This window comes from Anomaloglossus baeobatrachus, unplaced genomic scaffold (genome assembly GCF_048569485.1).
Source record: "Anomaloglossus baeobatrachus isolate aAnoBae1 unplaced genomic scaffold, aAnoBae1.hap1 Scaffold_4017, whole genome shotgun sequence".
In the NCBI taxonomy this organism is placed as follows: domain Eukaryota; kingdom Metazoa; phylum Chordata; class Amphibia; order Anura; family Aromobatidae; genus Anomaloglossus; species Anomaloglossus baeobatrachus.
In genome coordinates, this window is record NW_027443354.1 from 13,791 (window position 1) to 28,624 (window position 14,834).

The 14,834-nt window shown below is 49.0% G+C and overlaps 4 non-coding genes across 4 annotated transcripts; all 4 read left to right on the forward strand.

Annotated features, from left to right (window-relative positions):
- Positions 1 to 630: 630 nt before the first annotated feature.
- Positions 631 to 821, forward strand: LOC142276660 (U2 spliceosomal RNA). Its single transcript, XR_012740081.1, has one exon. It is a non-coding gene; the product is annotated as a U2 spliceosomal RNA (small nuclear RNA).
- Positions 822 to 2,208: 1,387 nt separating this feature from the next.
- Positions 2,209 to 2,399, forward strand: LOC142276661 (U2 spliceosomal RNA). The gene has a single exon (XR_012740082.1). It is a non-coding gene; the product is annotated as a U2 spliceosomal RNA (small nuclear RNA).
- Positions 2,400 to 3,786: 1,387 nt separating this feature from the next.
- Positions 3,787 to 3,977, forward strand: LOC142276662 (U2 spliceosomal RNA). The gene has a single exon (XR_012740083.1). It is a non-coding gene; the product is annotated as a U2 spliceosomal RNA (small nuclear RNA).
- Positions 3,978 to 5,364: 1,387 nt separating this feature from the next.
- LOC142276663 (U2 spliceosomal RNA) lies at positions 5,365 to 5,555 on the forward strand. The gene has a single exon (XR_012740084.1). It is a non-coding gene; the product is annotated as a U2 spliceosomal RNA (small nuclear RNA).
- Positions 5,556 to 14,834: the final 9,279 nt, after the last annotated feature.

Here is a 14,834-nt window from a genome sequence, read left to right on the forward strand (position 1 = left end):
TGATGTATTTTCCGTTTGAACTGTGCACAACATGAAGAGACGGAACACTGGCGGCTTGTCACAATGCCCCCCGATGACATCACAATAGCGCTGCTGCCTAGAAAACAAGCTGCGCAGAAGAAGTTGTTCTTTGGGTGGGAGGGTGGGCTAGTGGAAGGAGGGGGCAATCTCTTTTTTTCCCGGGTGGTAGGGGGATGACAGGAGAAGGGAAGCGGGTGGTGAGAAAGGTACAGAGGGCAGGGTTTGGGGGCTGGGAAGGAAAGGGAAAAGATTAGGGTTTGGGGATGATGAAAGGGCTTTCTACGGGTAAGGATGGCAAAGGGTGGCAGTGACGGAAAGTCAGGCAACCTGTCCTGTCCGTCTTTTTGTATCGTGAATTGGAAAGACTGCAAGGGGGAGGGGAGTTGCTTGCGCCCTAAAGGAGGAGTTATTCAGATTCATTGCAGTGGGCGGCGGCTGCAAAACGCACCATTCTTCTTGTTTTGGCTCTGCAAAGCAGCCTTTTCAAGGGTTGGCTTGGGTGACAAAATGTCTTGTGTAGGCGTGGGTTTGTCTCCCTCTCGCTCTCTCTCCCTAAGATGTGTCCGGCATAGGCCAGGGTGCCACTCGAGGCCCAAACCAATTCTGGTTATCGCTTCTCGGCCTTTTGGCTAAGATCAAGTGTAGTATCTGTTCTTATCAGTTTAATATCTGATACGTCCCCTATCTGGGGACCATATATTAAATGGATTTTTAGAACAGGGAGATGGAAAAAGAGCTTGCTCTGTCCACTCCACGCATTGACCTGGTATTGCAGTACCTCCAGGAACGGTGCACCCCTTCTTAACCCAGTTTCCAAAAGCAGAACTCAATTCACCTGATTCATATTAGCCCGATTTAATGAATTGGAAGAAAGCATACGTCTTCATATGCACCTCAATTTGGCCCATTCACTTTTCACACTTCCTCCTTTTGTTTTTTATCTTTCACACTTTTGACTTTCTTTATTCATCCAAATAGCAAACTCATCACCACTCAACCTGACCAACTCGGCTATGTCCCCGTGCTGCAGTTCTCTGTCTTATCTAGATCATTTGCAATTGAATGGAATAGATCCCTTTTGGACAAAGTGGATTCACCTGCTGCTGCAGTGACCACAGGTGTGATAACATCTAGAATTGGCATCTGGTGCGATCTCTCCGCTTCCACTCCAAAGAAAGTTACCTGTTTATTCCTATCATGCATTGGTTTTTGGGGTTTTCTTTGAGTAATGATGATCTCTTTAGTAGTCTGTTGGCGCCCTCTCCTGGAGGAATAGTTTGCTTGCTCTTGGACATTCTAAAAGAGAGGTCATGATAGACATTGAGCTTCTGAGCTCAATTGGGGACAGTCATGGGTGATGAATGTTTGCAACCTACTGCGAAGCCTCATACCGCAATATAAGGAACGTCAAATACTAAGAAAGGGCGGCCTATGAAAGAATTACTACTTTCAATAAGTACACTTAAACGGCTAATTGGGAATAGAAAAACTGTAAAAAGCCCTCTGAGAAAGCCCCCCTCTAACCTTTGATAGTAAGCTTTTCTGTAGTCTGCCTGTTGATGTATTTTCCGTTTGAACTGTGCACAACATGAAGAGACGGAACACTGGCGGCTTGTCACAATGCCCCCCGATGACATCACAATAGCGCTGCTGCCTAGAAAACAAGCTGCGCAGAAGAAGTTGTTCTTTGGGTGGGAGGGTGGGCTAGTGGAAGGAGGGGGCAATCTCTTTTTTTCCCGGGTGGTAGGGGGATGACAGGAGAAGGGAAGCGGGTGGTGAGAAAGGTACAGAGGGCAGGGTTTGGGGGCTGGGAAGGAAAGGGAAAAGATTAGGGTTTGGGGATGATGAAAGGGCTTTCTACGGGTAAGGATGGCAAAGGGTGGCAGTGACGGAAAGTCAGGCAACCTGTCCTGTCCGTCTTTTTGTATCGTGAATTGGAAAGACTGCAAGGGGGAGGGGAGTTGCTTGCGCCCTAAAGGAGGAGTTATTCAGATTCATTGCAGTGGGCGGCGGCTGCAAAACGCACCATTCTTCTTGTTTTGGCTCTGCAAAGCAGCCTTTTCAAGGGTTGGCTTGGGTGACAAAATGTCTTGTGTAGGCGTGGGTTTGTCTCCCTCTCGCTCTCTCTCCCTAAGATGTGTCCGGCATAGGCCAGGGTGCCACTCGAGGCCCAAACCAATTCTGGTTATCGCTTCTCGGCCTTTTGGCTAAGATCAAGTGTAGTATCTGTTCTTATCAGTTTAATATCTGATACGTCCCCTATCTGGGGACCATATATTAAATGGATTTTTAGAACAGGGAGATGGAAAAAGAGCTTGCTCTGTCCACTCCACGCATTGACCTGGTATTGCAGTACCTCCAGGAACGGTGCACCCCTTCTTAACCCAGTTTCCAAAAGCAGAACTCAATTCACCTGATTCATATTAGCCCGATTTAATGAATTGGAAGAAAGCATACGTCTTCATATGCACCTCAATTTGGCCCATTCACTTTTCACACTTCCTCCTTTTGTTTTTTATCTTTCACACTTTTGACTTTCTTTATTCATCCAAATAGCAAACTCATCACCACTCAACCTGACCAACTCGGCTATGTCCCCGTGCTGCAGTTCTCTGTCTTATCTAGATCATTTGCAATTGAATGGAATAGATCCCTTTTGGACAAAGTGGATTCACCTGCTGCTGCAGTGACCACAGGTGTGATAACATCTAGAATTGGCATCTGGTGCGATCTCTCCGCTTCCACTCCAAAGAAAGTTACCTGTTTATTCCTATCATGCATTGGTTTTTGGGGTTTTCTTTGAGTAATGATGATCTCTTTAGTAGTCTGTTGGCGCCCTCTCCTGGAGGAATAGTTTGCTTGCTCTTGGACATTCTAAAAGAGAGGTCATGATAGACATTGAGCTTCTGAGCTCAATTGGGGACAGTCATGGGTGATGAATGTTTGCAACCTACTGCGAAGCCTCATACCGCAATATAAGGAACGTCAAATACTAAGAAAGGGCGGCCTATGAAAGAATTACTACTTTCAATAAGTACACTTAAACGGCTAATTGGGAATAGAAAAACTGTAAAAAGCCCTCTGAGAAAGCCCCCCTCTAACCTTTGATAGTAAGCTTTTCTGTAGTCTGCCTGTTGATGTATTTTCCGTTTGAACTGTGCACAACATGAAGAGACGGAACACTGGCGGCTTGTCACAATGCCCCCCGATGACATCACAATAGCGCTGCTGCCTAGAAAACAAGCTGCGCAGAAGAAGTTGTTCTTTGGGTGGGAGGGTGGGCTAGTGGAAGGAGGGGGCAATCTCTTTTTTTCCCGGGTGGTAGGGGGATGACAGGAGAAGGGAAGCGGGTGGTGAGAAAGGTACAGAGGGCAGGGTTTGGGGGCTGGGAAGGAAAGGGAAAAGATTAGGGTTTGGGGATGATGAAAGGGCTTTCTACGGGTAAGGATGGCAAAGGGTGGCAGTGACGGAAAGTCAGGCAACCTGTCCTGTCCGTCTTTTTGTATCGTGAATTGGAAAGACTGCAAGGGGGAGGGGAGTTGCTTGCGCCCTAAAGGAGGAGTTATTCAGATTCATTGCAGTGGGCGGCGGCTGCAAAACGCACCATTCTTCTTGTTTTGGCTCTGCAAAGCAGCCTTTTCAAGGGTTGGCTTGGGTGACAAAATGTCTTGTGTAGGCGTGGGTTTGTCTCCCTCTCGCTCTCTCTCCCTAAGATGTGTCCGGCATAGGCCAGGGTGCCACTCGAGGCCCAAACCAATTCTGGTTATCGCTTCTCGGCCTTTTGGCTAAGATCAAGTGTAGTATCTGTTCTTATCAGTTTAATATCTGATACGTCCCCTATCTGGGGACCATATATTAAATGGATTTTTAGAACAGGGAGATGGAAAAAGAGCTTGCTCTGTCCACTCCACGCATTGACCTGGTATTGCAGTACCTCCAGGAACGGTGCACCCCTTCTTAACCCAGTTTCCAAAAGCAGAACTCAATTCACCTGATTCATATTAGCCCGATTTAATGAATTGGAAGAAAGCATACGTCTTCATATGCACCTCAATTTGGCCCATTCACTTTTCACACTTCCTCCTTTTGTTTTTTATCTTTCACACTTTTGACTTTCTTTATTCATCCAAATAGCAAACTCATCACCACTCAACCTGACCAACTCGGCTATGTCCCTGTGCTGCAGTTCTCTGTCTTATCTAGATCATTTGCAATTGAATGGAATAGATCCCTTTTGGACAAAGTGGATTCACCTGCTGCTGCAGTGACCACAGGTGTGATAACATCTAGAATTGGCATCTGGTGCGATCTCTCCGCTTCCACTCCAAAGAAAGTTACCTGTTTATTCCTATCATGCATTGGTTTTTGGGGTTTTCTTTGAGTAATGATGATCTCTTTAGTAGTCTGTTGGCGCCCTCTCCTGGAGGAATAGTTTGCTTGCTCTTGGACATTCTAAAAGAGAGGTCATGATAGACATTGAGCTTCTGAGCTCAATTGGGGACAGTCATGGGTGATGAATGTTTGCAACCTACTGCGAAGCCTCATACCGCAATATAAGGAACGTCAAATACTAAGAAAGGGCGGCCTATGAAAGAATTACTACTTTCAATAAGTACACTTAAACGGCTAATTGGGAATAGAAAAACTGTAAAAAGCCCTCTGAGAAAGCCCCCCTCTAACCTTTGATAGTAAGCTTTTCTGTAGTCTGCCTGTTGATGTATTTTCCGTTTGAACTGTGCACAACATGAAGAGACGGAACACTGGCGGCTTGTCACAATGCCCCCCGATGACATCACAATAGCGCTGCTGCCTAGAAAACAAGCTGCGCAGAAGAAGTTGTTCTTTGGGTGGGAGGGTGGGCTAGTGGAAGGAGGGGGCAATCTCTTTTTTTCCCGGGTGGTAGGGGGATGACAGGAGAAGGGAAGCGGGTGGTGAGAAAGGTACAGAGGGCAGGGTTTGGGGGCTGGGAAGGAAAGGGAAAAGATTAGGGTTTGGGGATGATGAAAGGGCTTTCTACGGGTAAGGATGGCAAAGGGTGGCAGTGACGGAAAGTCAGGCAACCTGTCCTGTCCGTCTTTTTGTATCGTGAATTGGAAAGACTGCAAGGGGGAGGGGAGTTGCTTGCGCCCTAAAGGAGGAGTTATTCAGATTCATTGCAGTGGGCGGCGGCTGCAAAACGCACCATTCTTCTTGTTTTGGCTCTGCAAAGCAGCCTTTTCAAGGGTTGGCTTGGGTGACAAAATGTCTTGTGTAGGCGTGGGTTTGTCTCCCTCTCGCTCTCTCTCCCTAAGATGTGTCCGGCATAGGCCAGGGTGCCACTCGAGGCCCAAACCAATTCTGGTTATCGCTTCTCGGCCTTTTGGCTAAGATCAAGTGTAGTATCTGTTCTTATCAGTTTAATATCTGATACGTCCCCTATCTGGGGACCATATATTAAATGGATTTTTAGAACAGGGAGATGGAAAAAGAGCTTGCTCTGTCCACTCCACGCATTGACCTGGTATTGCAGTACCTCCAGGAACGGTGCACCCCTTCTTAACCCAGTTTCCAAAAGCAGAACTCAATTCACCTGATTCATATTAGCCCGATTTAATGAATTGGAAGAAAGCATACGTCTTCATATGCACCTCAATTTGGCCCATTCACTTTTCACACTTCCTCCTTTTGTTTTTTATCTTTCACACTTTTGACTTTCTTTATTCATCCAAATAGCAAACTCATCACCACTCAACCTGACCAACTCGGCTATGTCCCCGTGCTGCAGTTCTCTGTCTTATCTAGATCATTTGCAATTGAATGGAATAGATCCCTTTTGGACAAAGTGGATTCACCTGCTGCTGCAGTGACCACAGGTGTGATAACTAGTGATGAGCGAGTACTAAAAAGCTCGGGTGCTCGAAGCTCGGGCCGAGCCTCCCAAGATACTCGTGTACTCGGCCCGAGCAACGAGCCCAATGTTATCCTATGGGAGACCCGAGTATTTTTGTGAAATGACCTCCCGGCAGCATGGAGAAACCCTAAAAATGTCACAAAAGTCTCAGAAGAGTGCTCAAATGACATGGCAACAGCATGGGGAAGACCCCTTGAAGCATTTATCACTCAAAAGTCACAGCTGTGAACAATTTTGTCCGCGTTTTACGCCATTTTTACGGACTCACCAGAAAACCTTCCAAAATGACCCCAAAATGATTTTTCATGGCGGAAATGTTAAGGGCACATACCCAATAGTGAGATAGAGCTGGTGTATGTTACTTTTTGAGATCAATACATGAAAGATTTTACGTGAAAACATTGTGTGGCACTCCGATGTCCCTGAGAAGAGACGTACATGAAGGCCTCTTGAGTCTAATGTGCCCATTTTGAGGAAGTGAGTCTTTGTAGTATTTTCCTTTGCCAGGGCAGTCCTAAATTGTGAGGTTCACCAATGCCCCTGCATACAGACGTGCATGAGGGCCTGTAAACCTGAAGTGCCCATTGGAAGGAAGTGGGTGTATTATAGTATAGCCCTTAGGCAGGGAAGCCAAACATTGGGAGGCTCCACGTTGTCCCTGGATAGAGACGTGCATGAAGGCCTGTAAACCTGAAGTGCCCATTGGAAGGAAGTGGGTGTATTATAGTATAGCCCTTAGGCAGGGAAGCCAAACATTGGGAGGCTCCACGTTGTCCCTGGATAGAGACGTGCATGAAGGCCTGTAAACCTGAAGTGCCCATTGGAAGGAAGTGGGTGTATTATAGTATAGCCCTTAGGCAGGGAAGCCAAACATTGGGAGGCTCCACGTTGTCCCTGGATAGAGACGTGCATGAAGGCCTGTAAACCTGAAGTGCCCATTGGAAGGAAGTGGGTGTATTATAGTATAGCCCTTAGGCAGGGAAGCCAAACATTGGGAGGCTCCACGTTGTCCCTGGATAGAGACGTGCATGAAGGCCTGTAAACCTGAAGTGCCCATTGGAAGGAAGTGGGTGTATTATAGTATAGCCCTTAGGCAGGGAAGCCAAACATTGGGAGGCTCCACGTTGTCCCTGGATAGAGACGTGCATGAAGGCCTGTAAACCTGAAGTGCCCATTGGAAGGAAGTGGGTGTATTATAGTATAGCCCTTAGGCAGGGAAGCCAAACATTGGGAGGCTCCACGTTGTCCCTGGATAGAGACGTGCATGAAGGCCTGTAAACCTGAAGTGCCCATTGGAAGGAAGTGGGTGTATTATAGTATAGCCCTTAGGCAGGGAAGCCAAACATTGGGAGGCTCCACGTTGTCCCTGGATAGAGACGTGCATGAAGGCCTGTAAACCTGAAGTGCCCATTGGAAGGAAGTGGGTGTATTATAGTATAGCCCTTAGGCAGGGAAGCCAAACATTGGGAGGCTCTACGTTGTCCCTGGATAGAGACCTGTTAGGTTCTTAGTGCCTCCGTGCTTGCATTTAAAAATTGCACGTGTGTGCCTGTTGGTGGCAGCTTTCCGCTGCATTTGTGTGAGTTTTGCACAAACTTGGATATAACACACAAGTCTAGTGAATACACATCAGCACAGCATTGCAAAATGCGCAAGGGCGTTGTCAACGAACAAGGAAGTGGACGTGATGGTGGTGCAGGCAGACACCGAGGTTGTGTGCAAGCTCTAATTTCGCCACAACAAAGGGCCACATCTAGTCGCTCGCACGTCCTGTCCCAAATTCTTGGGGACCGCAGCAGTACACCCCTCTTGAACCAAGACCAGTGTCAACAGGTTGTTAGTTGGATAGCGGATAATGCTTCCAGTCAGATTGGCACCACCACAAACACTCTGTCTTCCACACGGTCAAGTGTCAGTAGCCGTGATACTGCACCGCACATTTCAGAACCTGATCCTCCTTCCTACCACCAGGCCGAGTACACGTCCACGGACATTACTGATCCCACACTTGGACACTCGGAATAGCTGTTCGTTCACGTTTCCATTCACAAATTCTGGCCTCTCGCCAGCTCCTGTTGAAGTGGGCCATGACGAGATTGTATGTACAGATGCACAAATATTTGAGCAGCCACGTTCTCACGAAGTTGGCAACGTGTCTCAACAAGGGGTGGCCGATGATGAGACACAATTGTCAGGAAGTCAGGAGGAGGAGCAGGGTGCGGAAGAGGAAGACGACGTGGTGGATGATCCAGTAACTGACCCAACCTGGCAGGAGGATATGCAGAGCGAGGACAGCAGTGCACAGGGGGAGGGAGGCGTAGCATCACAACAGGCAGTAAGAAGCAGAGTGGTGGCCCCAGGCAGACGTCAGTCAACTGTTCCCCGGAACAACACGACACAAGGTGCCTGTACAAATGTTAGGTCTTCCCGAGTCTGGCTGTAATACTATTGTATGTATTGAGGATTTCGATTGCGTTAGGGCAATGACAACCAGAGACGAGTTCTTGGTGCAAGACATTTATAATATGCAACCAGCAAATATGTACATAAACGGAACAAAAACACAGTAGAACATAAATACAGGAAATACCTTCCAGGGACTGAGCGAAAGGGAATTCCCGGTACCGCGCACCGGACTCCCCCAGGGAGACCACCAACAGCAAACCCCTATACAGGGACTGTCTGGCAATCACCCCAGAAGCCCTAAATGCGCAGCAGCCGGGACACAAAAGGGCAATAGGTAAGTCGAAAAATGTCTGTACGTGATGTGAGTCCAGAGTGGTATTAAACGGAAGGAACCGGGCAGAAGTTCCGACCAAAGACGGCAAACGGAGTCCAGGTACAGCTAGATGATACCAGATGAAGTCCAGAGTCGGTGTCGGTTGTTTTCCAAGAGGATCCGAATAACAATCAGGAACCAAAAGCAGCAGGGCAGGAGCACACAGGAAGCAGTATACTCAGGCACTGGACTAAGCTTTAGGGGCGGCTTTTAAACAGATGGACAGGAAGTAGGGCAACATAACAGAAAACTCCATGTTAACAAAGGGCAAGCTCTTTCAAAAGAAAACTGGAAAACCAGGAACTCTGACACTGGCAGTTTTTTAAGTTGGCTCCAGATGATTCTAAAAAGGCCATTTGCAACACCTGCCATGCCAGCATCACCAGGGGTACCAAAACTAGCAGCCTGACCACCACCAGCATGATCAGGCACATGTCAGCCAAGCACCCGACTTTGTGGGAAGTACAACAGAGTCGAGGAGCAGTGCTTGCTGATGTCACTGCTACGTCTTCGCTGGTTGTGCATGCGAGCCAATCCCCTGTCCATGCTGCCTGCGAACAAGCCTCCTCCACTCCTGCACCTGCAGTTGCCTACGCAGAAAGAACACCATCATCAAGCACGTCCTTGTCCCAGCGCAACGTTCAGTTATCCATTCAGGAAACCTTTGAGCGCAGGCGCAAATACACTGCCAACACCCCACATGCCACAGTTCTAAATGCTAACATTTCGCGACTGCTTGCGCTGGAAATGTTGCCTTTTAGGCTGGTTGAGACAGAAGCATTCCGCGAACTGATGGTGGCAGCTGTCCCACGTTACTCGGTCCACAGCCGCCACTATTTCTCCCTGTGTGCCGTCCCCGCATTGCATAACTAACCACGTGTCACAAAACATCACACGTGCCCGGAACAACGCTGTTTCAGCCAAAGTCCACCTAACCACAGACACGTGGACAAGTGCATGTGGGCAAGGCCGCTACATCTCGTTGACGTCACACTGGGTTAATATTGTGCAAGCTGGGACCCAGTCTGAGCGAGGGACGGAATACGTCCTTCACACACCAAGTTTTGCAGGCCCTACCTCAGTCAGGGTTTCACACACACTCTACAGCTCCGGAATGTCATGCTCCTCAGCCTCCTCCTCCTCCTGCGCATCCTGATCCACTTTACCCTCCACACCAGTCCCAAGCTGTAAGTGTCGCTGGCGGAGGAGGGGACGGTGCGCTCTCCCACTGCTCGGGTCCGGCTGACGCAGCTCTACGGCTGCTGCTGCTCGTTGGCTCGAGCGATGGCCGGATCCCGGGGACTCGAGCGGCGCTACTCGCCCGTGAGTGAAAAGGGGTGGTTTGGGTTTTGGGGATATTGTCCGTGACGCCACCCACGGTTGTGGTGATTGTGTGGACACCACCGCTGCTCTGGACGGGGATCCCGGGAGCCTGTGACAGGGAGCAGCTTTGTTGTTATTTCTCCCCTACGTGGGTAGGGGGGTTGGTTGTCCCGGGGCCTGGTGATGGGGTAGAGATGGATGACAGGCGGGTTGCGGGGCCTGATGAAGTGCATGGTCGCAGGGGCAGCGCTGTGCCGCATGGCACGGAGGTACTCACTCAGCCCAATGATGATGACACAGTTCAGGGTAAAACAAGTGGCTGGATGGACAGGTCACTCGGACGGCTGCGGTTGTTCCTCCCTGCAGGTTAGTGATGACTGTCTCTCCCTGCACCGAAGTTAAGTGTTGGTAGTGATGGTTTCCCAACGGTAACCCGCTCCCTGACCTGGATATGGGCCGGAGGAGCCCCTTTTGCCCACAGGCGCTGGCCCTGGGAGACGGTTGCCCTTGCCGGTGGCTGTGTCTCCCCTTCACGGTTGTACGGTTGCCTTCTATCTGGACTTGGCTGTTTGGAAACCCTGAGGTCCCCTTCAATAACGGATTTGGCAAATTCACGGCGACACCAAGCCTTGCCGGGATCCGAAAGTCCTCTGCCAATGGTGCTGGCTTCGCTTTGTATACCGGTCCGGTACGGCCGGGTCACCACCCGTCCACGGTCCTTACGGCAGACTCCAATCGGCCTCCACTGCAGACGGTCAGCACATCCTGCCAACCTTGCTGTCCTGTCCAGGCCACACACCCGGACCAACTTCAGGCTCTTTGCTGTCACTTTTCTCCTCTCTACTACTTTCCTCCTTCCACTTCCTTAGCTTAACTCTCACTGCCTGTGTTTTCCCTCCTCCTCGGTGGGTGGAGACCAACCGCCTGGCTCCACACCCTGGTGTGGACAACAGCCCCTGGGGAAGGCAACAAGGATTTTGTGTTTTGACTATGATATGCCTGCAGGGAGTGTGGGGTGTTTAAGTGTTGTGCTCTGTGGCCCCTGGCTTGTCCAGGGCGACACAGAAGCACTGCAGCACTGCCTCGGCGAAGCGGCAACAGGCAGTGCTGAAGCTAATCTGCATAGGTGACAAACCCCACAATGCAGAAGAGGTGTGGACAGCTCTGAAACAGCAGGCAGATCACTGGCTCACAACTCTGAACCTAAAGCCAGGAAAGGTGGTGTGTGACAATGGCCGGAACCTGGTGGCGGCTTTGAGGCGAGGCCAGCTGACACATGTTCCATGCTTGGCCCATGTGCTCAACCTCGAGGTTCAGCGGTTTCTAAAGTCATAGTCAGAGCTGTCTGATCTGCTGGTAAAAGTTCGCCGCCTGTCTGCACATTTTCGAAAGTCACCTACTGCTTCAGCCGGCCTTGCCGCCTTAAGACGCCGTTTGCATCTTCCGGCACACAGACTGGTGTGTGATGTCCCCACGCGTTGGAATTCAACTCTGCACATGTTGGTCAGGATATGTGAGCAGAAGAGGGCAGTTGTTGAGTACCTGCATCACCTAAGCCGTCGGGAAATGGGTCAAACTCCACACATAACACCTGAGGAGTGGAGATGGATGTCCGACCTATGCACCATCCGCCAAAACTTTGAGGACTACAACAAGATGGTGAGCGGCGATGACGACATTATTAGCGTCACCATACCGCTTCTCTGCCTTCTAAAATGGTCTCTGCTCAGAAAACAAACATGATGCATTGCAGGCGGAGCGCGATGAGTTTCAGCAAGAAACAGTAGTGGGTGTGGGTGATGATAACACACAGCCCAGCCTCGTCTCATCACAACGTGCAGTGGAGGACTATGACGAGGAGGAGGATGAAGACATGGAGCAACTCTCTGGCCAAATTGAGGATATGACATGCAGTCATATCCTCGGTTCAGCGTGGCTGGCCAGAGGACAGGGTAGATGATGAGGAGGAGGAGGACAGCATGTTCAGTCATCGTGTCGGTCAGGATACTGAAGTGATGGCTGTTAAGAGTCTGGCACACATGGCTGACTTTATGGTAAGCTGCCTGTCTCGTGACCCTCGCGTTAAGAACATCTTGGCCGACAATCATTACTGGTTGGTAACACTGTTAGACCCACGCTAAAAGGAGAACTTTATGTCTCTTATTCCCGAGGCGGAGAGGTCAGGCAAAATGCAGCAGTTCCAGAAGGCCATAGTCACGGAAGTAGGCAAAGCATTCCCCTCACAAAACGCTAGCGGCATAGGTCATGAATCAGTGGACAACCGAGGCGTACAGCCGAGAGAGGCACAAGTCCAATCCGCCAGAGGTAGGGGAACAGTCTTTAAGATGTGTGACAGTTTTCTCAGCCCCTCACGTACCACAGCCCCTGAGGTGCGGGGTAGTGCCACAAGAAATCCTAAGTTTGCCCAGATGCTGAAGGAGTACCTTGCAGATCGAACAACTGTACTCCGACATTCCTCTGTGCCTTACAATTATTGGGTATCCAAGCTGGACACGTGGCATGAATTGGCTCTCTACGCCTTGGAAGGCCTGGCCTGCCCTGCTGCTAGCGTTTTGTCAGAGCGTGTTTTTAGTGCCGCAGGTGGAATCATTACAGATAAACGCACCCGCCTGTCAACTGAAAATGCTGACAAGCTGACTCTGATCAAGATGAACAAGGGTTGGATTGGGCCAGACTTCACCACACCACCAGCAAATGAGAGCGGAATTTAAAGTTTGCCATGTACCTCCACTCACCCATGGGTACACACTTCTGGAGTTTGGCTAATCGCTGGACTGCTCCTCCTTCTCCTCATGCGCCACCATGATGATGACCGTTACAAATTGCAATACTTAGGCCTTTGTTTCAGGTATACCCCCAGTGGTAAATTTTTTCGCCCATTCTTTGCAGAATGGACATTACAACGACAGGAGACCCACTCCTTTGCAATGGGAACAATGTTTTGAGGCCCTCATGCACGTCTCTATCCAGGGACAACGTGGAGCCTGACGCTGCCACCGACTGCCACACACGTGCTGTTTTTAAATGCAAGCACGGACGCAATAAGAACCTAACTGGTTTTTAGGAGCGACAATTACTGAGAAGTCTGACACTATCAGACACTGCTGACTGACGTGTATTATACACTAGACTTGTGCGTTATATAATAGTTTGTGCAAAACGCGCACCTGTACCCTGCCACCGACTGCCACACACGTGCTGTTTTTAAATGCAAGCACGGACGCAATAAGAACATAACTGGTTTTTAGGAGCGACAATTACTGAGAAGTCTGACACTATCAGACACTGCTGACTGACGTGTATTATACACTAGACTTGTGCGTTATATAATAGTTTGTGCAAAACGCGCACCTGTACCCTGCCACCGACTGCCACACACGTGCTGTTTTTAAATGCAAGCACGGACGCAATAAGAACATAACTGGTTTTTAGGAGCGACAATTACTGAGAAGTCTGACACTATCAGACACTGCTGACTGACGTGTATTATACACTAGACTTGTGCGTTATATAATAGTTTGTGCAAAACGCGCACCTGTACCCTGCCACCGACTGCCACACACGTGCTGTTTTTAAATGCAAGCACGGACGCAATAAGAACATAACTGGTTTTTAGGAGCGACAATTACTGAGAAGTCTGACACTATCAGACACTGCTGACTGACGTGTATTATACACTAGACTTGTGCGTTATATAATAGTTTGTGCAAAACGCGCACCTGTACCCTGCCACCGACTGCCACACACGTGCTGTTTTTAAATGCAAGCACGGACGCAATAAGAACATAACTGGTTTTTAGGAGCGACAATTACTGAGAAGTCTGACACTATCAGACACTGCTGACTGACGTGTATTATACACTAGACTTGTGCGTTATATAATAGTTTGTGCAAAACGCGCACCTGTACCCTGCCACCGACTGCCACACACGTGCTGTTTTTAAATGCAAGCACGGACGCAATAAGAACATAACTGGTTTTTAGGAGCGACAATTACTGAGAAGTCTGACACTATCAGACACTGCTGACTGACGTGTATTATACACTAGACTTGTGCGTTATATAATAGTTTGTGCAAAACGCGCACCTGTACCCTGCCACCGACTGCCACACACGTGCTGTTTTTAAATGCAAGCACGGACGCAATAAGAACCTAACTGGTTTTTAGGAGCGACAATTACTGAGAAGTCTGACACTATCAGACACTGCTGACTGACGTGTATTATACACTAGACTTGTGCGTTATATAATAGTTTGTGCAAAACGCGCACCTGTACCCTGCCACCGACTGCCACACACGTGCTGTTTTTAAATGCAAGCACGGACGCAATAAGAACCTAACTGGTTTTTAGGAGCGACAATTACTGAGAAGTCTGACACTATCAGACACTGCTGACTGACGTGTATTATACACTAGACTTGTGCGTTATATAATAGTTTGTGCAAAACGCGCACCTGTACCCTGCCACCGACTGCCACACACGTGCTGTTTTTAAATGCAAGCACGGACGCAATAAGAACATAACTGGTTTTTAGGAGCGACAATTACTGAGAAGTCTGACACTATCAGACACTGCTGACTGACGTGTATTATACACTAGACTTGTGCGTTATATAATAGTTTGTGCAAAACGCGCACCTGTACCCTGCCACCGACTGCCACACACGTGCTGTTTTTAAATGCAAGCACGGACGCAATAAGAACATAACTGGTTTTTAGGAGCGACAATTACTGAGAAGTCTGACACTATCAGACACTGCTGACTGACGTGTATTATACACTAGACTTGTGCGTTATAT